This window comes from Phocoena sinus, chromosome 13, assembly GCF_008692025.1.
Source record: "Phocoena sinus isolate mPhoSin1 chromosome 13, mPhoSin1.pri, whole genome shotgun sequence".
Lineage (NCBI taxonomy): Eukaryota > Metazoa > Chordata > Mammalia > Artiodactyla > Phocoenidae > Phocoena > Phocoena sinus.
Window position 1 is genome coordinate 54478376 of NC_045775.1, and position 22789 is coordinate 54501164.

Here is a 22789-nt window from a genome sequence, read left to right on the forward strand (position 1 = left end):
GTGCCACAACTACTAAGCCTGTGCTCTAGAGACCGCAAGCCACAACTACTGAAGTCCGCGCACCTAGAGCCCGTGCTCTGCAACAAGAGAAGCCACTGCAATGAGAAGCCTATGCACCACAACGATGAGTAGCCCCCGCTCGCTGCAACTAGAGAAAGCCCGCGCGCAGCAACAAAGACCCAATGCAACCAAAAATAAATAATAAATTAAGTAATTAAAAAAAAAAATCACAGATCAAAAAAAAAACACCCAATGGAGTATAGTTGATTAACAGCTATACTCCAGTATAAAATAAAAATTAAAACAAAAAACAAACAGCCAGTGGAAGTCGTGTGGGAAGGGGCATGCTTCGTGGTGAGCTGGGACGTGGGCCTCAAGTGCACGTAGAGATCAGTGAGCCATAAGCCGACAGTCCCCATCCCCCTCCCTCCCAGGCCCCTTTCCAACAGTGTTTATATACTTTCTCTGCTCCCACTCATCAGCGGACATTCCATTCTAAGCCCTTCAAAGGGACAAGGTTTCTATGATTCTGTTTTTCTTCTTTGTGGGAAGGATTCCTCCCCGACAGGAGCTTAGCAGCAGCTAAGAAACGTGACCCCAAGGTCACATTCAAATTAGAACTCAGTAAAACCCCAAGGTTTGTTGCTTCCTGGCTCTAAAGGAAACTCAGAATGACAACGGTGGCTGGATATTCTACCGTAGGTATGGAGAGAGTTTATGGTGGTGGTGGTGGGGCTAATGGGATGGGAATCTGGGAAGAGTGGGTGTCAAGTGGCTCTGACAACTGGATCCCTTTAGGGTTGCCCTCAGGATCAGGATGAAAAGGTGGAAGCGGGGTAGCAGCAGCAGTTTGGCTTAACACAGAGCACTCCCCAGACAGCCACTAATTGGCTTACTCCTTTCACACGTCTCTTAAGCAGCAGATTTCCGTTTCTGTTCTGTTGCCTCTGAGGGGATTTCCCAAATTAACCTCCTCTAAGCTTTCTTGAGGGGCTGTTTTTGAGGGCTGGTGGGGAATTTCCCTCTTCTGACCAAACTGTTGCTGGGAGAGATTTATTGCTGATCTCCGTCTGGGGATTTTCTCACAGGCCTTTGCTACTTCCTGTTTCCCAGGAGTTTCTGCTCTCTGGGAACTGAAGAGCCATCGGGAGAAGGGGACAAACAGGCTTTAGGAAAAAGGAAAGAGGGCATGTTTGATACAGTGTTACTCTTCTCCCCTCTTCCGGTTCTTTGCCATAGTGATACTGGATTTGAAGATCAGGCCCAGGGACCTTGCTGAGGGTTCAACTGGATTACACTAAACATTCCACAGGAACTTGGGTTGGACAGTGAAATCACAAATCACATGAATGACTGGTTTATTAGAGTAGCTTTCCTTTGTTGGGGATGGATGGAAACTCTTGTTAAAAGAAAGCATTAAAGAATCATCAGTCCTTTTACTTAATGGTAATACTCTACCACTTCTTGAGTGCTTTCTGTGTATCATGCATGGTGCTGGGAGTTTTGCATACATTTCTCATTTGATCCTGGCAACAACCCAGAGAAGTAGGCTTTATTAAGGCCCATTTAACAGATGAGCAAACCAAGGCTCTGAGATGTTAGGTAATTTAGCCACATTTTCCTGGCTGGTATTAGGAGAGCTCCAATTTTGTGGAACCCCAAAGCCTATATTCATTCAGCTATAAATTTGTCAACTTGAGATTTGTTTCATAGATCTTTGAGGTGCTATTACCAGCAGAGTAGTAGAAAGGATCCTGTATAGAAGCAGCCCCCCAAAACCAGGAGTGAAAATATTTTACGGGCAGTATCGACAGTTGTTAGCTTAGCTCTGTATACCTGCCAGGCCCTTTTGCTGTATACTCACCATCTTCACATCACCTGGAAAGTGATGCTGCTGACCTGGGAGTAGGAATCAATATATAAAAGAAGCTCCAATTGAACCAATTCACTAGTTGTTTCTCTTAGAGAACCCTCTACCTAACCACTGCTTTTCACCTTGCTATTTTCTGCCCTAGCTTTGTACATTTTATCAAGGTCCTTAGAAATAATTCCCCTGAGGACAGGTCCCAGAATATCTCTGACCCTGCTCTGGCCCAGGGAAAATAACATTCTTGATTGCTCTGAAGCTAGATTACTGTCTCTGTGTGCACGGGTATGTGTGTGTTTTCTTTTATGAGTTTCTCAGTGGGATAGATTATTAGCCACAGTTGACATTTGCGAAGTTCTCCATATACTTTCAGTTCCACCAGAGGAGTTATGAGTGAGGGTGAGGGTTCTGGGGGCAGTACCAGGACTGATATGGCAGATCCTGGGAGTTCCCAAGGGTCGGCGTGGACACTCCTTTCCCACTGCACACGTTGCTGCAGCATCTCCTCTCCAGGGTCTGCCTAGGAGGGCTCCTGACCATATCCTCTTCATCCAAATAGTGAACTCTGCTAGCTGCCAACTGTTGAGAGTTTACTAGTTGCCAAGTGATTTACCTGCCTTAACTGACTTGATCTTCACCCATGAAGGTAGACAAAATGATTCTCATTTATTTTACCGGTGAGGAAACCAAGTCCCCGGCAGGTTGATGATTGACCCAAAGCCGCCTAGTAAGTAATCTGAGAGACTGGGACTCAGATACTGGTCTGTCTGATTCCTAGTTATGGCTTTGTTGTGGGAGAGGGGAGTAAACCTTATTTATGTGTTTATTTATTTATATTGAGATATTATATTCGGTTCAGGTGTACAACATAATTTAATATTTTTATATATTATGAAATGATCACCAAAATAAGTCCAGTTACCATCTGTCACCGTGCAAAGTTGTTACAATATTATTGACTATATTCCCTATGTGTACATTACATCCTTGTGACTTATTTATTATATAGATAAGTTTGTACCTCTTAATCCCCTTCACCTATTTTGTCCATTCCCTCACTCTCCTCCCCTCTGGCAACCACCAGTTTGTTCTCTGTATCTATAAGTCTGTTTCTGTTTTAATTTGCTTGTTTGTTTTGTTTTTTAGATTTCATATGTGTATATATATATCTCACATCTTTTTTTATCTATCCATCTATTGATGGACACGTACATTGCTTCCATATCTTGGCTACTGTAAACAGTGCTTCAGTGAATATAAGGGCATGAGTTCTTTTTGAATTAATTTTCTTCAGATAAATACCCAGAAGTGAAATTGCTGGATGTTATGTATTTCTATTTCTAGGTTTTTAAGGAACCTCCATACTGTTTTGCATAGTGGCTGCACCAGTTTACATTTTCACCAAAAACGCACGAGGGCTCCCAATTTACCACAACCTCACCAACACTTACTGCTTCCTGTCTTTTTGATAACAGCCATCCTGACAGGTGTGAGGTGGTATCTCACTGTGGTTTTGATTTGCATTTCCCTGATGATCAGTGATGTTGAGCACTTTTTCATGTTCTTGTTGGCCATCTGTCTTATTTGGAAAAATGTCTATTCAGATCTTCTGCCTAATTTTTAGTCATGTTGTTGGTTTTTTTTTTTTTTTTTTTTTTTTTTTGCGGTACGCAGGCCTCTCACTGTTGTGGCCTCTCCCGTTGTGGAGCACAGGCTCCGGACGCGCAGGCCCAGCGGCCATGGCTCACGGGCCCAGCCGCATCCGCGGCACGTGGGATCTTCCCGGACCGGGGCACGAACCCGTGTCCCCTGCATCGGCAGGCGGACTCTCAACCACTGCGCCACCAGGGAAGCCCTGTTGGTTTTTTGATATTAATTTCTTCACTTATGGTTTGATGGATTCCTTTATTGTTATGTTTGGATTCCCTTCTTTTAGTGTGTGTGTATCCATTGTAGGTTTTTTGTTTGTGATTACCATGAGGTTCATACATATCAACCCGTATCTATAGCTGTCTATTTTAAGCTGATAGTCACTCAAGTTTGAAGGCATTCTAAAAGCACTACGTTTTTATTCCCGTTTCCATGTTTTATATGTCATATTTTATATCTTTTTATTTTGTGTGTCCCTTAACTACCTATGTAGCTATAGTTGATTGTACTACTTTTGTCCTTTAACTGTCACACTAGCTTTTTAGTGGCTGATCCACTGCCTTTACTATTTATTTGCCTTTATGAGTGAGATTTTCCTTCATATATTTTCTTATTTCTATTTGTGGTCTTTTCTGCTTAAAGAAGACCCTTTAACATTTCTTTTAAGACTGTCTAGGTGTGATGAACCCCTTTAGTTTTTACTTATCTGGGAAACTCTATCTCTCCTTCAATTCTGAATCATAACCTTGCCAAATAGAGTATTCTAGGTTGTAAGTTTTTTCCTTTTAGCACTTTAGATATATCCGGCCTCTCCCTTCTGGCCTGTAAAGTTTCTGCTGAAAAGTCAGCTGACAGTCTTATGGGGTTTCCCTTGTATGTGATTAGTTGCTTTTTTTCTTGCTGCCTTTAAGACTCTCTTTTTATCTTTACTTTTCCATTTTCATTTTAATGTCTTGGTGTGCATCTCTTTCAGTTCATCTTGTTTGGAGCTCTCTGTACTTCCTGTACTTGGATGTCTGTTTCCTTCCCCAGTTTAGGGAAGTTTTCAGCCATGATTTCTTCAAGTAAGTCTTCTATCCCATTCTCTCTTTCTTCTCCTTCTGGGATCCCTATAATGCAAATGTTATTATGCTTAATGTTGTCCCAGAGGTTCCTTAAATGCTCCCCGATTTAAAAAATTCTTTTTTCTTTTTGCTGTTCTGGTTGGGTGATTTCCATTATTCTATCTTCCAGATCACGTATTCGTTCTTCTGTATTATCTAATCTGCTGTAGATTCCCTCTAGCATATTTTTTATTTCAGTTATTGTACTCTTCAGCTCTGATTTGTTGTTTCTTATATTTTCTAAGTCTTTGTTGAAGTTCTCCCTAAGTTCCTCCATTCTTCTCCTGAACTCAGTGAGCATCTTTATGATTGTTTCTTTGAAGGCTTTATCAGGTAAATTACTTATCTTCATTTCATTAGGGTTTTTCTTCTAGGGTTTTATTTTGTTCTTTCGTTTGGAACATATTCCTCTGTCTCCTCATTTTGTTTTATGTATATCTATATCTATCCATCTACCTACCTACTTACATTCTTTTTCAGATTCTTTTCCATTATAGATTATTACAAGATATTGAATATAGTTCTCCATACCATACAGTAGGTCCTTGTTGTTTATTTTACATATAGTAGTGTGTATCTGTTAATCCCAAACTCCTAATTTATCCCTCCCCCACTTTTCCCTTTGGTAAATGTAAGTTTATTTCTATGTCTGTTAGTCTGTTTTGTAAATTACTTCATTTGTATCATTATTTTTAGATTCCACATATAAGTGATATCATATATTTGTCTTTCTCTGTCTGACTTACTTCACCTAATTTGATAATCTCTAGGTCCATCCATGTTGCTGCAAATAGAATTATTTCATTCCTTTCTTTTTCATGGCTGAGTAGTATTCTATTGTGTGTGTGTGTGTGTGTGTGTGTGTGTGTGTGTGTGTGTGTGTGTGTGTATACACCACATTTTCTTTATCCATTCATCTGTCGATGGACACTTAAGTTGCTTCCATATCTTGGCTATTGTAAATAGTGTCACTCTGAACATTGGAGTGCATGTATCTTTTCGAATTAGAGTTTTCATCTTTTCCAGACATATGCCTAGGAGTGGGATTGCTGGATCTTATGCATCAAGGGTCTTTTATAGCAGAAATTATTTTATAATCTCTGAAATGACTTTATACCAAGAGTAATATTAATAGTTTGTTAAATAACTCCATAGTAAATAACCATGTTTAGGACATGTTTGCCTGCTTGAAAGAAAACAGGGCATTAATTTGGAAATTATTAATTTTTCATATTAATACATGAATAAACATTTAAGAAAAATGAGGGCCATAGTTCCATTTCTTTGTACTCTTTTAAGCAAAAGTTTTTTAACCAGTTATCTATATTTGCTGCCTCTAATGTCTCTCTTCTTACCACCTCTTAAAACTTGCTCCAAACATGTGTCTCCCATGAATGCTTCATTGAAACTGCTCTTTTCAGAGATGCCAATGACTGTACTTTTATAGGTCCATCTGTCAGTTCTCAGGCCTCAGCGTAGGTGTGTGTCAGTAGCATTTGACATAGCTGGTTTCTCCCTCTACTCTGGAACAGTTTCTTCACTTTGCTTCCAGGACACACCCTCTCTTGGGTTTCCTCCTCCTCACTGGGCATTCCTTCTCAGTCTCCTTTGCTGGTCCCTCCTCTCCTCCCTGACCTTATAACCCTGGAGAGCTGCAGGGTCTTCTTCTTAGGCCTCTTCTGTTCCTTATTCCCTCCCTTGATGATCTCACCCAGTTTCATGGCCTGAAATATCATCTACATGCTGCCAAAAGTGTATCTCCAGCCCAGACTCCCCTTCTGAACTCCAGACCTTTATGCAACTGACAACCTGACATCTCAGACTTAACAAGTCCAGACTCAAACTCCCATTCTTCCTTTTAAAGCCTGCCCCATCCACAGTCTACACCTCCCCAGTGGATGGCGACTCTATCCTTAATTAGTTCCGAACAAAAACCTTACAGTCATCCCTGACTCTTCTTTTGTCTTTTTTCTCACATCCAAGTCTTGCTGGCTCCTCCTTCAAAATATATATGGAATCCAACCACTTTTCACCACCTCCACCTCTCCTAGCCTGGTCTGAGCCACTGTCATCTCTCTCTTGGATAACTGCCATCACTTCTTAACAAGTCGCCCTGCTTCTAACCCTTGCCCCTTGCTTCTACTACAGGCTAGTCTCAAGAATTCAGTCAGAGAGATACTTCAAAAATAAAGTCAGATCATGCTACTCTTCTGCTCAGAAACCTCGCAATGGTGTCCTATTTCACTCAGAGTAAAACAAGTCCCCTCAAAGGCTTATGCAACCCAGATGACCTGCTTCCTCATCACCTTTCTGGCCTCAACTGCTGCTAACTTCACCTTCACTCATTCCTCTCCAGCCATGCTGGTCTTCTTGTTGTTCCTCAAACACCTCAGACCTTTGGCCTGGAAAGCTTTACCCAGATGGCCACATGGCCCGCCCCCTCACCTTCTTCACATGTTCCCTAGGTTTTCACCTTCTCAATGGGGCCACCCTGCCACCTATTTCAACTGAACTTTCCTTCCCTCTTCACCTCTAGCACTCTTGATCTCTTACCCTGGTTTACTATTTCCATTTTCCATAACATTTATGCCTTCTAATGTCTATTGAAATCACTTACTGTATTTATGGTTTATTTTCTGCTTCCCACCTATAATGTAGTCTCCATTAGGATAGGGATCTGTTTATTTTGTTCACTGATGTATTCTAAGCACCAGATCAGTGTTAGCTGCCTGGTAGGAAATCAGTAAATATTTTTAAATGAATGAAAATTCAAATCTTCAGAGACAGAAATGACAGGTATGAGAAAAGTCTATAAAGACCCTATCCATGTTGGTTCAGTGATTTTAAAAGGGATTTTTACCTCTTACTTCTTAATGACAGAAATGAGAATATAACTTCACAAACTCACAAATTAAAAGCACCCACAACAGTCTGTTCACTTCAACTGTTGCTTTTGAGGAACTTGATAAAATATCTTGTCCTTCTATCCCTTCTTTTTTGGTAAGCCTCCTTTTAAATACTCAAATAACCTGGGTGTTACTGCTGGGAAGACATCAGAAAGGCATTTAGCTGAAGGATAGAATTTATCAGGGCTCATGGTCAAAACAGCTCCTCAATATTTATTCTATATTGTCTTTGAATGATAATATTCATAGTTCCAATCTGGACAGGGCTCATAGTGTTCATGGTACTGTGAAGGGCCTTAAAATTCATGTGATCTGTTTTCTCAGATGAAAGTGGGAAGGATTCTGACAGCAAGTTGGTTTGTGGGTAAAAGCAATGACACCGTTGGCCGAGGTCTGATGGCCACCATAGCTGTTACATGTTTATATTAATACTTCCCTTTTTGAGACATTTCAAGAAGTACTGTTCTCAGTAGTATGAGGCAGACTACATGTACTAATGACAAAATTTCTGAGGTTGCTCTTGAGTGTTTCCTGGTAAACCTAACCACGACATGGTGGGTACTTCGTAAATGAGAACATGGTGGGTACAGAGGTTAAAATAGGGTCATTCATCTCACAGTCTTTCTCAGTGGAAGGCCCAAAATATTATATGCTATTTTATTCTCTAGTTTTCACCCATGCTCTTTTCCCCACTCCAGGGAAGCTTTAAGTGGATTTGCTATAACTGTGTTATGCATATGATAGACAGAATTTGTTACTATGATTAAATAATTGATTTCTATTTTAAAAAAGCAATTGTCTGTTATTTATAATGGCAGTCCTATTACTTAAAGTAACTTTGGATAGATCAAAATTCGTCACTCAATTTTTAACACTAGGGCTTGAAATTACTGGGTTTTTTTAAATCAAAAGCATTAGAAGAATATACGATAGTTATAGGAATATGATAACATTATAGGAAGTTTGGACAATTAAAAAAACTACCTGTAATTCCATCTAACCATTATGATCATTTGTGAGCCAATATACTAATCAGTCTGATGTTGATTGTACTTAAGTTTTAAATCCTCTGCAAACCCACTTATTAATTCATTCTTTTGGCAATAATTTTTCAAGCATCTGTCTGTACCAGGCCCTGTGCTACACTATGGGTATTTTGTTGGTTCACAGGGAGAGGCCAAAGTCTCAACACTTGGCAAACATCAGCCATTCTGTGACTTCCTCTTTTGCCCAGAGGTCTAGAAGCAGCACAGGGGGGATGCCAGTCCAATGGTGACATGGTCACTCTTCTGCTTTGCTTGAAGATAAGGGCACTAATTCCTTTGCTTCTCCACCCTTCATCTGCAGATTACCTGGGCCTAGACTGGCCTTAAATCTCTGAGACAGACTGAACCCTAATAAATGGGTTGCTGATCCTAAAATAAAATTGCGAATCAGGTTTGGTGTTTGATGTAAAAGCCTGAGAGACACAGGTTTGTTGCTAATTTAGATTACAAATGTCATCAAAAATAGAAACCAAAAAGGTTGGGTAATTTCTAAATTAAACACTCTTCCTTAGAATAATTACCATGTTACAGCATCTGTGTACTTTGGTAGAATCTGAATAACACTTTATTGCTCAGAATAATGTTCTATTCTTGTCACCAAATAATACTTGAGTACATGCTCTTGTACTCCCTGACTGCAGGAAGGGTGTTGCCCTGAATGCTGGTACACCCTCTGCAGTGAAGCTTGGTTTTGATGGAACTTTTCAGGTACTAAAAGAATCCCTTTTTCTATTCCCCATTCATTCACAGGCAAGAGACATAGGCTTTGTTCACTTTTTTCCTAAGTCTAAATGGACTGAGTCAGGCTTGTATAGTCACCACTAAGGACAGACCATGGCAGCATGGAAGATATGATTTGAATCTCCTTTCCATGGAAACTGGCTATGAAAAGGGTAGGTCCATCAATCATAATTTGAAAGGCAAGTTACAAATCTTCTGATGAAGCCGTCTCAAGCTATCATCACAGCAAGTAGAACTGGGAACCCGTTTTTCAGTTGAGGAAATATACCTGGTCATTTTGGATATTTCCATCTTGATAGCTTAGCCAGTGGGAGAAGCTTCCTGGGCTTAAATAATAGCTTTTCAGCATTTCATGTTTCTAAGTTTGAGTCTGAATCTAAGGAATGCTAATCTGTAACAATAGTTACAGAATTCCACAGAATTTTGTCTAAAATGACACGAACTGGTTGTCAGAGTCTGGGAGATAGTTCTTCACTAGGACACAGCTTTGCCTTTAGTCAAAGCTCTTACATGCACAAGCAAACAATGGCTGTGTTTTGTATATTTTTCTGTTACTTTAATGCATTTAAATTTCAATTATGGGTGTACAAGACATGAGTTGTATTATTAAACTCTCCTTTATGCTTCTTAATGAGGACTATTTTTTTCCTTTGAGTTAAAAACAAACCTTTTTAGCTTAAAAGCCTGTGTATTCTAAAAATGAATAATCACTATACAGAGACCATGATCACTATGCTATTTGTCCCTTAATATGTGCTCTCCTTTCTTCCACAGTAATAGAACCCCTGATTCTTTAGCTGGGCATGTAGCTGTTCAGAGGGGAAAATAGGCTATTTCCCAGTTTCCTTTGCAAAGGACTGGGTGGAAGTTTTATATGGCAACTTCTGGAACTTTCCTTAAGTGATAGTTGGTATGTACCTCTTGCCCCTTCTTTGTCCCGTCCTCCATCCTGCTGCTACAATTGTGGACACACTTGCAGGAACTCTCACTGACATCCTGGCTCATGAAGACAAGGGCAACACGGCAGATGAGTGGGCAGAAATGTCATACCAGCTTGCCTACCTTTGCAGCTTTACATGAAAGAAAGATAAACTATCCTGTTTAGATGACTGCTCTTTTGGGTCTATGTTTTTCAAAATGAAAACTAATCCTCATGTACACAATCACCTATAATGGAAAATAATGGACTGTTTAATCTCACGTGAAGAAATAAACATACTGTAGCAGACACCTATTGGCTCATCTGCCTGACACCATTTTCCAGAACTGACCCTCTCTCTGCCACCATCTACTTAGTTATAGTGAGAGTTTCCAAGCTCTAGAACATGACCTCACCTTTTTCTTTCTTTTTTTTTTTTTTTTTTTTTTTTTTGCGGTACTCGGGCCTCTCACTGTTGTGGTCTCTCCCGTTGCAGAGCACAGGCTCCGGACGCGCAGGCTCAGTGGCCGTGGCTCATGGGCCCAGCCACTCCGTGGCATGTGGGATCTTCCCGGACCGGGGCACAAACCCATGTCCCCTGCATTGGCAGGCGGACTCTCAACCACTGCGCCACCAGGGAAGCCCCACGACCTCACCTTTGACTGAAGGATGAGCCCCTGACCCAGCCTGGGCCAATCAAAAGCTTTCCCCAGGAACTTGAAAATAAAAAGGAGAAAAAGAGATTAGTCTCTTTAGAGTATAAGACTACAATAGTAAACACATGAGCTACTGGCAGCTTTGTTTTCCAGCAGGCGTTGGGAGAAGTAGAAGAAAGCAGGCTACAGTGGGAAAGAACAATGAATCACAGTCAAAGAGAGAAGCAGAGGGACTTCCCTGGTGGCTCAGTGGTTAAGAATCCACCTTCCAGTGCAGGGGACATGGGTTCGAGCCCTGGTCCAGGAAGATCCCACATGCCCCGGAGCAACCAAGCCCGAGAACCACAACTACTGAGCCTGTGCTTTAGAGCCTCCGAGCCACAACTACTGAGCCCACGTGCCTCAACTACTGAGCCTGCGCGCCTAGAGCCTGTGCTCTGCAACAAGAGAAGCCACTGCAATGAGAAGCCCCCGCACCACAACAAAGAGTAGCCTCCGTTCGCCGCAAGTAGAGAAAGCCCCGTGTGCAGCAACGAACACCCAATGCAGCCAAAAAATTAATTAAAAGAGAGAGAAGCAGAGATTTAGGGATGGAGGCAGAGAAGATTCCTAGGTTCCCCAAAATCCTCTCAGGCCTGGTTGTCTCAGCACTGCTACTTGCTTACTTAACATCCACTCTCCACTTTCTCCTTTCTAAGCAATGCTGATGTTCTGAAACCCCCTCTCCCCCCATCCTTAGAGGGGGTTATAGATTGGCTGAAAAAAATATGTGCCTGACAATCCCCTGGCAGCTCTATTGATCCAGTGATGGGCATACCTCTTATATTGGCCCAATCTGATTGAAAATTTATATTCCATTTCTAGGGGGGGCAATTTACTCTTTTTCCTGCTGGAGATGAACAAGGAAGCACATAGTCCTGATTGCCACTGTCAGCTCTCTTGCCTCTATGAAGGCGACCATCCTGGGATGAGGGCAACACGAAGATGGCAGCAAGAAGAATTCTAAAAAGTGTGAGCCTTTGATAGCATTTTTTAAATTATTTATTTATTATTTGGGGCTGCATCTGGTCTTAGTTGCTGGCACGCAGGATCTTTCGTTGCGGCGTGGGCTCTTTGTTGCGGCACGTGGGCTTCTCTCTAGTTGTGGTGTGCAGGTTTTCTCTCTAGCTGTGGCACGCGGGCTCCAGGGTGCATGGGCTCTGCAGTTTGCAGCACTCGGACTCTAGTTGAGGCGCCGGAGCTCCGTAGTTGTGGCGCATGGGCTTAGTTGCCCTGTGGCATGTGGGATCTTAGTTCCCCAACCAGGGATCAAACCCACCTCCCCTGCATTGGAAGGTGGATTCTTTACTACTGGACCACCAGGGAAGTCCCTGATGGCATTTTTGAGCCCACCCTGGACTGAATCAAATATATTTAGATAATAAATGACCTATTATAGAAGTCAGGGGTCATCGAAGTTTTTCTTAAAGGGCCAGACAGTAAAAAGTTTAAGATTTGCAGGCTATAAAGTCTTTGTCCTGACGAATCTACTCTGCCATTGTAGCTCTAAATGAGCCTTAGGAAATACGTATATGAATGGCTCTGAATGTGTTCCAGTAAAACACCTGGTGACCAACCTGCAGGCCGTCATTTGCCAACCCCTGTTATAAGCCAGTTTGAGTCAGTTTTCTGTTACTTGTTGCCCAAACTACCATATATGATACACAGGTCCTAGTTCATTTCTGAGGGCCAGCTGCATCTTGCCCTTGGAGTCTATGAGAATCTCCAGTGTCCAGAGCAGATGGCCAAAATATTTAACAAAGGGTACAGCATAAACACCAACCAACCACGAACATGTACAACGGTCATCTTGGGGTGAACTGGCTAAATATTACTTTGCTATTATCTCTCTATGAAGTCCTCTTTGTTACTGAAACCAGCCAGGGTTTATTTCTGTTATTTATAAACAAAAGCATCTTCACCGTTCTTTTTAGATTCTCATTTTGGGTACTCCTTTAATGATTTTTTTTTTTTTTTGGTTAAGATGCTGATCAGTTTTATATTATTTCTTCTTTTTGAATCTTCCTTTCTTAAGTTCAGTATTCCAGTGACAAGATTGTAATACTGATTCTTTTAAAAACTGGCAGATGAAAACGTTCCCTGATAATGAGCTCTTTTTTGAATTCCTGCAGGCCTTATGATCAATAACACACAGTCTAGCACTTGACACAGGGGGTGTGACTATAAAGTATCAAAAAGATTTTAGCACACATAACCACTGCTCAGACACCCAATGTAGTTTGTTAAATACAGTTGCAACTATAAGTTATATTCTAGCAATGCCGCCGTTTCTCAAAGCATCTTTGGAATTCCTCCAATCTCCCCACTTTATTTTAATATCTGATGTTGATGGAGATCTATCACACTGTCATCAGGTCTGGCTTTGAATGAATTCCTGCCATTTGCAAAAAAGTAGATCCATCTTAAATATTTGCAATCATAGAGTATTTTCTTTTTCCCTTTCCTCTCTCACATAATTATTGGGCACCAAGCTATGCCGAATATGCACCTTTAACTCTTCTAGGTGCTCGTGAGATAAAGTCCCTATTATCAGTGTGTTCATAGTTTAAAAGGAGAGAAAATAAATAAGTTACTATGTCACCCAAATTTGTCCAGGCTTCACCAGTCCATGAGTACAAATATGGTCCTCCTAAGTCAAATAACCCGAATTTCACAAGCTTTGCCCCACTTACATATGTAGGAACATAGCCTCCTGCCAGGCTTTTGACATGGGTTCCCACACTAACCACTTATGTGTTTCCATTTCAGGTCTCCCCTGTTGATCTCTGCTGCTTTCAAGCCTCAAAGATGCCAGGTGCCTGGGTTTTCTTGTTTTTCTTTTTGACTTTCAAAACTTTTCTTTAACGGTGAAGGAAAATGATACTATGTTACACTAGTTTAAAGCTTTTAACATTGTTTTCAAAAAAATTCTAGAAAACTATTTAACAGGGGGTAAATCTCTGTAGTAGGTAGCCTGACTGGCAGCCAGCATCTGTAAAACAGTTCAGAGTAGAGAATTCTTATTGTTTTCCAGACTGACCTGCTTCAAAAAGGGAAGCAAGTTTAACCCAGTAAGCAAATGCAGAGCTAAAAGACAGGAGGAAAATGGGCCAGGAGAATGGCTGAGACATATTTTCTTCTCAATCGCAGTTGCCCTCCTTTCTGGGGGCAGATTTTAAAAGAATAAATTTCTGCAGATGGTGCTTCCTGGTCATCACAGCAGCACTGAGCTCCAGGAAGGCAGGGGCTTTGTCCATTTTCTTCAGTATTGTATTCTTTGGGCCCACAACAGTGCCAGACACTTACTAGCAGCTCAAGACATACATGAACAGAAGATGAATGAATGAAGCCGAAATAGAGTTAGTCCTTCATTCCACATTTCACTGCTACCCATCTGTCTTCCACACAGAAATGGGAAGCATGCCCTGCCCTTCACTGGGTGCTACGTTTTGTTTTCTGGGTCTTAATGCCCTTTCTCTTTCTAAGTCCTTGGTGATCACAGCCTTTTTCAAATTCTCTCTCAGCTCCTTTCTCTAAGAACTCAGGCCTGGTCCTTGGGTCATTGGTGGGAAAGACATACTTGAACCCCAACTATGGCCCAGGCTCAAACTTACTTTCCTGACTTAAAGATAATATGGAGTGGTAAGTATTACACTAGATGCACACACAGGGACATAGTAAACGAGATGAGAAATTGAAGACAGTAGGAAATCATAGGGAGGGGGACAGATGGTGTAGAAAAGATGATGGATAAAACTGCCTGCTTCATAGTTTTTTGCCTTTTACTTGCCCTGAAAATTTTGTCTTCATAACCTGATTGTTAACGTCCTCCTCCTTGTTTTATAATTTCCTCTTTCCAAGTATACAATAGGTGCTAGTTAAATATTTGTTGACTGGTTGACAAAGAGAATTAAGACCTTAGTGGAGTCTCATTGCTTTTCCCCTAATATTTGCTTTTCCATATTGATTGCTCTGTGGTCACACTGGTCTATGAGACACTGGATAATGAAAACTCAATGAACGCTCATTTGTTCAAATCAAAATCTACTTAAGGACTACATACAATGGGTCAAGGCTTGTGCTAGATGAAAAGCCCCAAAGATATCTAATAAGATGCTCTAAAGAAGCATACAATGTAGCAGTAGAGATAAAGCAGGTCAAATAACTCTAATGTAAGGTAGAAAGAGTTCCATGGTGTACTAGAAGATCACATAACTTGCTATGGGAATACAAAGGAAGCAAAGAGATCTCTAATTTGTAAGCTCTGAGAAGGGTACACAGAGGAACTCTATGAGGAATAAGTAGGCTTTTAACCAGTGGAGGTGGGTGGGGGGAAGCATATGGGTAGCGGGAACTCCATGAATATATGGAGGTGAAATTCAATCTACAAAGGAATGTATATCATAGATGTTTCCAGTATTCTCTCCCATTCTTTAGCAGTTGTGTATCAGTCTCTTAAAACAGAACCAGTAGAACAGTGGTACGGCACATTTTTTGGTTGTTTTTTTTCAAGTTTGCACTGAAGGAGAGGGTTTCATGAAGAATGCTGCTGGCAGTATTTTAAAAGAAGGACTAAAGCACCACGCTGCATGTGAATTGCTCCGTCCAACTGTGCATGCAAAGCAGATGGTTGTTAAACATTTGTTCCATCCCTGGTATTGTCTGCCTTATAAATGCTAAAGAGTAGGTGAAATGGAGAATTCTATCATGTTAAAGGAATTTTTGCCTATAATTTGTTTATAACACACTCCTGACTAACGGGCAAGCTCCCTGCTCCCTGGGGCTATGCTCCAAGTGCACACACATTCCAGAAAGATTAGCCTTTCCCCTGTTGCTGCTAAGAGCCCTAAAAGCCATGGAAATCAATACATACAATGATTTATCACTGACAGATTAAAATTTTCCATTGATTTCTTCTGGAATGGAAGTTTGTGTCCCCCAAGGAGCTTTATTCTTTTAATAGACAACTAGGCACTCAGTTGTAATTTTAAGTTTTGAAATGCTTTGGCAACAGTTTTTATGAAACACACAGACGAAAAATGGCAAGGGGCCCTGGATAGTTTCAAAGTCTGGCTAAGATGTACAGAAGTGAATAGCGCTTGCTTGCCTGGGCCCACTGTGAGCCTTGGTCCCCTGAAGCAGATGCTCCGTCCCTTGCCATTGCCATGTATCTAACGACTGCTGTCAATTTGCAAGCACCAGCAGTCTGGTGGGCTCCTTGTCTTTCTTTCCTTTCTGAAAACAACTGTCTACTCACAATGTACTCTGAGGCTATACATCTCAAGAGACCAGCAGGCAGTTAGTATTTGGAGGATCCATCATTCAAGCAGGCTTTATACTCATGCTTTTCAAAGTTGAATGTGTGCATGAGTCTCCTGGGGACCCCATTAAAGCTCAGATTCTGATTCTGGGGTGAGACCTGAGATTCTACAGTTCTAGCATGCTCCCAGGGTTACCTGGAGTGGGATTTTAAACTCATCCCTCTCCAAGGTAGGAAGGACATGTGGTGTGTGACAAGGACAGTGTGCTGAGCACTCAAAGGCCACGTGATAACATGTCACCCTGACCAAATGTCCCACAAACATCAGGAACGGAACCCAGAGGGAGAGTCTGAGCTCTTCACTGGGAAAGCCTGACCTTATTTGTTTCTCTGAAGCAATACAGCGATGGGATAACAGAGGAAGAGAAAGAAAATAGATGGTTCATTCCTCTATTCCACATGTTTTAATCCCCTACTCTGTGCCAGGCATTTTCGGCACAGGGAATATAAATATAATAAGAAAATGGACAGAGGAGTAGACTATTTTGGAAAGGCAGACATTGAAAGCATTCCCCTCAACCCCTTTATTTTTGTCAGGAAACTTCTGCTCCAAGACCCTGTAAGGAATCTAGCTGTTCAGCATCGCCCAGGAGAACAACATTATCTGTCGTTGTGCTTTGTGTTCAAAGATACTTCTGGCAATGATGTTACTATTCCTGTGTGTGAGTCTGGCAGAAAGCCCTAAGATGTGACCTAATTTCCAAATAGCGTGTCCTTCTGGTGAGCTGTTATTAGTAAAACCTGCTGTAGTTTATGACTCTACCCTATAGACACTGAGAAAATCGAAGGAAAAGGAGGTTTCCAACTGGATTCGTTTGTGTGACTAGATGATCTTTATGGAATAACAGCTTATGCCCATTATATGAAGAGATGATGTAGAAACCAACACACCACCTTTTCTTTCTGAGAGAAGGGCTCTTAAAAGCCTGGAAGTGGAAGATCATTAGGTAATTTGTTGTTAGCTCAAGAAGGGCACATCCTGGTATATTTATAGTCATGCTGCCCAAGGGGAGAATGTTTACGTATGGACCTGTTTTATCATCCCTTCTCTCCTGAGTGGGTCTTGAAAGTTAAATTATAACATTGCATTATGCTTAAAAGGAAAGGATGCTTCATAGAAAAAGCATTTACTAAGTTCTTAAGGGACTGTTGTACACTGATCAAATGACAGATGGTGTTCAGTTTTCACAATGTAGGAGTGCTAAAAGAATGTAGGGTCACAGTGAAGGCATGGAAAATCAGAGTAAAATATGGTGCAAGTTGTTCTCAGCCTGGCATAAGAAGAGGAGGTACCAGGAAAATGATCCTAACCACCAAGGGAGGAAAGGAAACTGAAATGAAAAATGACAGTACTTCAATTTTTGAAAAACAGGTCTGCACCCTAATTTAGCTATGGGATTTTGGGTAGGTCACCAGTGTCTCTGGGCCTCGCTCTATGGGTGCAGCAGATAAGAGGTTTTCAATGATCTTTAAGTCCCCTCCCGCTCTGTAACTCTGAGTGCTTACTCTGTGTTAAATGCACCATAAAACAAACACCTTCAGAAGCACCATCATCTATCTCTGGGAGGGCTTTTTTTTTTTTTTTTTATCCACATTTTGCAAAAGAAACTAAGGTTTGGAGAGTTTAAGAAACCAGGCCAAGCTTACACATCTAATTGGAGACAGAGCTGGGATTCAAACCCAGGCAACTTGACACCACAGCTAATGCTTTTAAGCTTTACAACATGTTGCCTTTATAAGAACTTTATGGGTAAAGAAGGAATATTTTGTCACTTTCTTAGAAAATCAATTGGTGAGGTAGGGAGGTCCCTTACAATATTTGTTACATACCTGTTTTATAATTCTTGACATATTGGAGTTTGATCCTGATAAAGGAAGAGGTTGTAACTGGTGTCATAATCTAATGTCCAGGAATTTAAGATGTGAGATGAGCAGCGCACACCTTCCTCAGTTCCTGCCTTCCTCAGCTCACTTAGCTGCAGGTATTGATAGCTTTACTTCTCAGGTTCTGGCCTGCCCAGCTGAGCCCACTTTGTCAGGCCAGGCCGCTGAAAAGTAGCCACGGGAGCACTGACTAGTGGCATCTTAGGATCCGTGTTCCTATCTATCTCCTGGACTCGAGATCCTGGGAGCTGGGCAGTTCTAGGCTGTAGACAGCAGCTTCCTCTCACTCTCTTCCAACAAAATTTCCCACACCCACATGACAGGGTTCCAGTAGAGTTTCCTAGTTTGCACATCGACTTTCCTCCTGAGACTAGAATTCTGCACTAAACACCACCCTGCCTGGATGGGGCTAGGCTACCCTCCCCACCCCTTGGAGGAGGTGTGACAAAGGGCAGAGGTGGATGCCACCTTCATCATTTTTGCATCCCTCTTGTATATATTCTTATTTACTTATATATACTCTTATTTACTTATATATATTTTTTAAACAGACTCACTTTTAAAATTTAAATAGCTTAACCTTTTTGAGAGAGAAAACTTTGTCAAGGAGGTTTATAGTTTTAAGTTTTATATTTAGGTCTATGATTTGAGTTAATTTTTGAAATATGGTCAGAAGTATAGATTGAGGGATTTTAGTTTTTGCATACAGACAACCAATTATTGCAGCACGATTTATTGAAAAGATTATCTTTTCACCAAATGATTGTCTTTGCATCTTTGTTCCTCTCCTTGGGAGTTAGGCTGGGTTCTTTGTTCCTCTTGATTTCCAGCTTGGGAGCCACCTGGCTTCAACTGTTGCCCCTTCTAGGAGGTTCCTGCTGCCCATTCATTAGCCTGGACTCTATGTTTGCTATATCTTTGGACATTGTAATTTAGTCTCTTATTGACCTCTCTTTGGTTACTTCTGCTTAATAATATAACTCTCCCTTTTCTTAAGGGTTTACTAGGTACTCCAGCCCTAACTCTGCCAACCCTCCAAATTCTCTCTCTTTTTTTTTTTTAATATCAACTTGCCCTTGATGTCCCAAAAGTTACAACATACAAAGTGAATTTGAAATTTTTTAAGGGGTAGGAAAGGGTAAGAAAAGTTTTGAATTTACAGAAGAAACGGGTGGGTATTCATAAAGCAGTGTCATTAACTATTGGCATGTCCCAACTGGGATTCACTATTAAAGGGCTCTTGTGCATAATGAGTTATTTCCCTCATGTGATTTCTGTTTTAGGGTAGGACCAAAGCATCTATGTTCTATCCTACATATATCCCACAAAGGTACACATACAGACATCAACGCACACACATACACAGATATCCGGAAATATTTTTGCACTTAACTGTGGCTCCCCTTCCAGTTAATTTACAGACATATTTTGTAGTTATACTATAGGGGAAATTTCTAAGTTATCGGATTTTAGAGACTATAAGGATTCATCTGGGTTAGGTGGGCTGTCAACTCTGATGAAATGGTGGTGATGGTTTTGGAGCACTGCATTGAAAAGGATTGCCAGGCTGAGTTTAGCTCAGTGGGAAAAAACAACTTTCATTGATTAGTTATGCCTGCCACGGTTCGGGGTGGTGGCATATATGTGGTATATTACTAACTCTGATCTAAGACTAGGCCACTCTGTTTTCCAGTGTAATAATCTCTTCTACACTATCTTTGAGTGCTGGCTTCTGTCTATTACAGGAATATTTTCAGTAACTGTGAGCTTGCTATTTTTCAAGAACGCTTACCGCATTGTTGAACAGTTTACATGTTGAGTCCAAACTCTATCATTGCAACTTCCAATCATTTGTCCCAATTCTACTATTTGGACCTGTACAGACCAAATTAATACCCTATTCCCCATCATAGCTCTTCAAATATGAGAAGATAGCTATTATATGATCTCTTCTCCTAGATAAACATCATTTCTTTCAGTTATTTTTCAGATATTGTGGTTTCTGGGTCTCCACCATCCTGGATGTTGTTTAATTTTTCCTTGCTACCTTTCAAGTTTGCTAATCAGAAAGGGACAAAGAATTTTGTCCTACCTTCCAGGTAGGATCTGACCAACTGGAATTAATTGGGACTCTCTTATTGCCTTACACTTACTTATATTAATAAGCTTTAGTTTGCACCTGAAACATGTTACTTGGCTATTTCACACTGAGCTTACAGTAAATATAAAAAAAATTATTTTTATATAAATTACTTCACTCAGTTCTTCTCTTTCCTGAGTTCATATTTAAATTTTTACCTTTTAAATTGTATCTTAATAATAACTGCCCTTTCTTGAGTACCTGTGCTGCATGCTCTATTTGTGTTTTCCTTCATATCTAGAAGTAGATATTCATTCCAATTTAGCAGTTGTGAAAACTGAGACTCAGAGATGCCCAGTGTTACAGATCTAGTAAGTTGCAGAGCCTGCACTCAAATTCAGTTCTTTCTAGCTCTAGAGTTTATTCTCTTTTGGCTGCCAAATGCTCAATTTGATAATTTTGAAACCTGAATCCATCACAGAAAAAAAAAAAAAAAAAAAGGTGGGAGGAGATAAATAGGCTGTCCTTTTGTCAAGATGTTCTTTATTTTTGGCATTCTGATGTACCAGTCAAGCACTTCATTTAAATACATAAATAAAAAGGAAATAAACTTTTCCTGACCAGTTCCTGGTGAACTCTTGTTGGTGCCTAGTGGTCATCTGTTTTAAAGTGTTCATGAGATACCTGCTTAACTATCCAGTCTGGAACTTTGCTGGGGATTAATGGCAAGTTTATCAGTCTATAATTTCCAGAATCCATGATTACTGGGACATTTGTCTGTGTCCTTTGTCTGGTCCCTGTCCTACTTCCCATAAGATCTCACAGCTGCTCACAGTGATTCTACCCTTACATCTGCATATGTGTCCAGTTCTCTGGGATGGAAGTGGGGTTGGGGGTTGGGGGGTTGCCCTCCTTTAAAGTAGCTAAGTACTTTCACACCATAGTCCCTTGTCTTTTTAAAATTTCTTCTCCATACTGTTATTTTTTCCATTTCCACTTTGTAGGTAAAAAGCAGAGCCTCTCTCTTAATGGAGGGATTAATGGAATAGATGCACTCAACAAAGTTTCCAGTAATTTCTGTTAAGTGAATTCTAAAGTGAACTCTTATGGCCCCAACAATAACAAAAGACAGTGAGTGCACTTTCCCGAAAGCCCAACTTGTATTACAAGTCAGTGAAATGCATTTGGGTACTATCTACTCTTTCAGATGATCTGTGCTGGGAAACTTCTCCGTCAGTAAAAATAATAGAGCCAAATATGAGTATTAATAGATAAGCAACCCAGCAGAACCCTGCAGGGCCCTCCTCAAGTACAAAACCAAGCAGGTGATGATAAAGACAACAGAGTCACAGACTTGGTGTCTGACGCACATTCCTGAGTCGTTTTACAGATACTGTAACTGCCATGAGAGGACAAAAAAAGAAAAAAAAAACTACTGATAACTGCATGATGACCAGACTGAAGCCATGACATAAGCTGCTCCAACTTAAGCAGTACTGAACCTATGGCTAGCACAATTCCAAGAGCTGGCCTTCAGAGAATAGGATTAACATTATTGCTCATAGTAATCTATATCTTTATGGGCATCAAAATAATTGCAGCTTGCTCTGCCCATCTATGTAAGCAGGCAACTGAAATAGTCAGCAAAGAGACGCTACAGACCCATGTTGACATCTTCCACTCTGAGAATATGGCGCCCTACGTCGGCACGAAGAAGTTACAGAAGATGGATCTTTGGCCCTAATCCCACAGAAATGAAATGATGTTTGACAGTAGGGAATTGAAAGCAGCTCTTTTGCCCCTTTCCTGCTTGCCCATTTCTGTACCCCTCTAACCTTAAAAGAATCTAATTAATTATACGAATGAGATCACTAGGCAATTTAACCTAACTCCTGACCATGCTCTCCTGAATGCACACCATGCCTTGCCTAACCTGTTGATTCTTTTCCCAGATTAAAAAGAAGTACGAATGAAGAATTAAGCAGTTTAAAAAAAAAATGACTAGCTTTCTACCCCAACAGTGCCCCTAAAACAATCCTGCGGGCAGATCACTCAGGCAAGATAACATCTGGAGAGAGAGTCAGCCAGTCTGCATTAAAGGGAGAAAGATGCTGCGTTTAATGAACGGAACCTCCTGCCTCGACGATTCACTGAGATTCTTCACCACCACCCCCATTTTTCCCTTTAAAAACTGTCATGGGGTTTCCCTGGTGGCGCAGTGGTTGAGAGTCCGCCTGCCGACGCAGGGGACGCCGGTTTATGCCCCGGTCCGGGAAGATCCCACATGCCGTGGAGCGGCTGGGCCCGTGAGCCATGGCTGCTGAGCCTGCGCGTCCGGAGCCTGTGCTCCGCAACAGGAGAGGCCACAACAGTGAGAGGCCCACGTACCGCAAAACAACAACAACCACAAAAAACTGTCATGGTTGAGCAGAATCTTCGGAGTTGGTCTCTGGACACCATGCCACCATTTCCCCAGATTGCCAACTTATCTGATTAAAGCACGTTTCCTTTCTATTGACACTTGCCTCTTGAATTAGTGGCTTATATTAAGAGCAGTGGGCAGCCGAACCTGGTTCCA

General features: G+C 41.2%; 1 long non-coding RNA gene across 1 annotated transcript; it reads left to right on the forward strand.

Moving 5' to 3' along the window:
• The first annotated feature begins 665 nt into the window (after positions 1-665).
• LOC116764392 lies at positions 666-22439 on the forward strand. Its single transcript, XR_004352867.1, has 3 exons — positions 666-702; positions 13697-13742; positions 22164-22439. It is a non-coding gene; the product is annotated as an uncharacterized LOC116764392 (long non-coding RNA).
• Positions 22440-22789: the final 350 nt, after the last annotated feature.